Source organism: Coturnix japonica, chromosome 28 (assembly GCF_054131305.1).
Source record: "Coturnix japonica strain WE chromosome 28, WE-NBRP24, whole genome shotgun sequence".
In the NCBI taxonomy this organism is placed as follows: domain Eukaryota; kingdom Metazoa; phylum Chordata; class Aves; order Galliformes; family Phasianidae; genus Coturnix; species Coturnix japonica.
The window spans coordinates 8066901-8070234 of record NC_140690.1 but is presented as its reverse complement, the minus strand read 5'-3'; the positions used below and the strand labels follow the sequence as shown (position 1 = coordinate 8070234).

Sequence of the window (3334 nt, the reverse complement as noted above, 5' to 3'; positions counted from 1 at the left end):
CCCAACATCATAGTTAGTAAGGTAAGTCTTCCTCCTTAGATTGTTGCTGCTGCTCTGTTTGTTTCCCTGAGCCCAGCTCCCATCTCCCTACCCCCTTTCCCTTCCCATTTTTGGGGGGCAGGGAGCCCAAAAGCCTGCTAACCCCCTGTCACGGACATCATTTGATCTAGATAACACCGTGACACTCTCCTGTATGGATGCTTCAATTCAGAACTCCCTTCGAAGCTCTTCCCACACTCAGGACACTTTCAGGGTCTCTCTTCCGTGTGGATGCACTGATGGCACTTCAAAGCACGCCTCGTGGTAAAGGTCTTCCCACACTCAGAGCAGTTATATGGTCTCACTCCTGTGTGGATGCGCTGATGCACCTTCAATGCATATCTCCTTTTGAAGCTCTTCCCACACACAGGACACGTATAGGGTTTCTCTCCTGTATGGATGCGCTGGTGCACCTTCAATTCATAGCTCATTTTGAAGCCCTTCCCACACTCAGTGCACTTATATGGTCTCTCTCCTGTGTGGATGCGCTGGTGCCATTTCAATTCATAGCTGCTTTTGAAGCTCTTCCCACATTCATTGCACTTATATGGTCTCTCTCCTGTGTGGATGCGCTGGTGGCGCATCAAATGAGAATGACGTATGAAGCTCTTCCCACATTCAGTGCACTTAAATGGTCTCTCTCCTGTGTGGATGCGACGGTGGTAGGTAAGGTTGAAACTTTGTTTGAAGCTCTTCCCACAGTCAAGGTACTTAAATGGTCTCTCTCCTGTGTGGACGCGATGGTGGCAAGTGAGTCTGGAACTGCTTTTGAAGCTCTTCCCACACTCAGTGCACTTATATGGTCTCTCTCCTGTGTGGACGCGATGGTGGTAAGAGAGGTTGGAATTATATTTGTAGCTCTTCCCACAATCAGTGCACTTATATGGTCTCTCTCCTGTGTGGACGCGATGGTGGCAAGTGAGTCTGGAACTGCTTTTGAAGCTCTTCCCACACTCAGTGCAATTATATGGTCTCTCTCCTGTGTGGACATGTTGGTGCCTTTTGAGTTCATAACTATCTTTGAAGTTCTTCCCACACTCAGCACACTTGTACATTCTCTCTCTTCTGTGGATACACTGCTGGGAAGTGAGGCTCGCAGTGTCCGTGAAATTCTTTCCACAATCAGAGCACTCGAAGGCTCTCTCTCCTGTGTACATGCACTGCTGGCCAGTGGGTTGGACACTCCTTTTCATGCTCTCTGCAGAATCACACAACTCGTAATGCCTCTTTGCTGAGTGCATACACTGGTGGTTAGTGATGCTGGAATCTGTTTTAAAGCTTTTCTCACACTCAGTGCACGGATTCTGCTTTTTCATCTGGCACGCATCCTTGCTCCTGGTTTCCTCAGGCTGCTTTGGACCTATGGTGAAGTCCACTGGCTTCCTCAATGTCATTCCCAGATGCGTTCCCAGGGGCTTCTTGATGTGCTCACCCTGACCTTGCTGCAGGCCTTCATGGGCATCCCTTCTGATTTCTTCCGCAGAGATGTGACCCCACTGTCTATCTGCTACACAACTTCTCTGCAGAACCTCCTTTGCATTTTTGATCCCATCAGCTGCTGGATGACAGAGAAAATGCAGCAATAGCACACGGTGCCCAAAATAAAACACAGGCAGAGAAGGCTCTTACAGCCCCAACATTCCCCTTCCCTCCACCATCTCACCTGGGATGAGGTCTCCTGGCATGGCCTCAGGGCTACGCACATCTGGGATCCAGGGGTCTTCCCCACTTTCAAGCAGGGAGATCACCACGGGCTTGGGGCCTGGAAATGGAGCTTCAGTGAGAGAAACAGGGAACAAGAGAGCATTTCCCTCATTCTGGCACAGTGCCTGTTCAACAGCTCACTCTGTCTCCCTCCCCAAGGAGAAACCACTATTTGGGCCTGTATGACATCGCAGCTACAGCTTCCCTTGGAGCAAAGAATGCTTTGACATCTCTGAACATTATGAAGGGGTATTTTTGCTTTCAAATTAAACTTACAACAGCTTATTTATTTTCTTACAATCTACCAGAGGTCAAGGCATCAAAATGTTGACGGCAATTGCATGGAAAATCTTAAATTCTATAGCAGTAACCAGGGAGTCATCTGTGAGCTGGAGCTGGTGGCACCATGCAACACACAACACAAGGGCTGGTTTTCTCCCTCCTGGCTGATGCCTGCTTGCCAGCAATGACTCTGCAGCTTTGATCACAGTGCCGTGCATACTAATCCCTTCTTGAACTCATGCTTCTCAGTATCTCCTTTCTTGCTGGCACTGCTGTGTTAGTCAATATGTAGCTGCATGGCCATTATCCAAGGCCCGGCTTGCAGAGGCTCATTCTGCACAGCCAAAGGTGCCCTAACAAGGAGGAAAGGCAGACAAGCTCTCACCCAGCGAGGCCACGCACTGGTACGTCTCCAGCATCACATCCCGGTAGAGCGCTCGCTGCGCAGGGTCCAGCAGCGCCCACTCCTCCCTGCTGAAATACACGGCCACCTCCTCAAAGCTCACGGGCTCCTGCAAGCAAAGAGGCTCCTTGCTGGGAACAGCCAAGGCCCAGACAAACAGCTCGCACAGGACAGAACCTCCCATCCCAGCCGCTTCTCTGTCCCCTGCACACACACGCTGGCTGAGAGCACCTCCCTCTTCCCCTGCATTCACATCCCTGGCCCTTTGGCCTCTCCTGCCTGCTTCCCCAACCCCTACCTCAGCTGGATGTGCTGCGGCCATTTCCTGCTCTCCTGCAGGCTGGGATGATCACGGCTGGAAGGCAGAAGTTGAACTGGAGCCTGCAGGGAGAAGAGAAATGGCAGGGGAGCTGTGAGGGAAGCAGCAGTCCCAGTCCCAGATCAGCCCTTCTGCAGGGCACAGCCTGGGCTTACAGAGGAAGACAATGTGCTGCAGTACAGGAAACAGCCTAGCTCAAAGAGATAAACTGCCACAAAGCTGTTTCATACTGGGAGGCTGATGCAACTGGTAGCAGACACTTAGTTCAACAGCTGAGACTGAGCTGGGGACTTAAGACAAAGCAAGGCATGGAGGCAGCCATCTTATCCCAAAACAGGGAGCAGTACAAGTGCCCCTCCAGCTCTGCTGCACAGCAGCAGGCTGCACTACAGGACCTGCCCTCAAGCAGAGGTCTCTGCAGCTCAAACCTGCACAGAGATCCCTTGCAGCTTGACATCAAGACTCCTCCTCAGTACAGATCTTCTCTAAGGCACCTGTGGTTACTTTGGAGCTTTCATGTGCTCTATAAGGCTCTGCCTTAGTGGGACCGTTTGATTCCTTCCACACAAAGCCTTGAGCAAGTTTGG

General features: G+C 51.2%; 1 pseudogene across 1 annotated transcript; it reads right to left on the bottom strand.

Moving 5' to 3' along the window:
- Window positions 1-2870, bottom strand: LOC146756270 (uncharacterized; annotated as a pseudogene). Its single transcript, XR_014937667.1, has 4 exons — window positions 2727-2870; window positions 2411-2537; window positions 1703-1813; window positions 1-1597 (listed from the first exon to the last, which is right to left on the bottom strand). The product of XR_014937667.1 is annotated as an uncharacterized LOC146756270 (transcript).
- Between the last annotated feature and the right edge of the window lie 464 nt (window positions 2871-3334).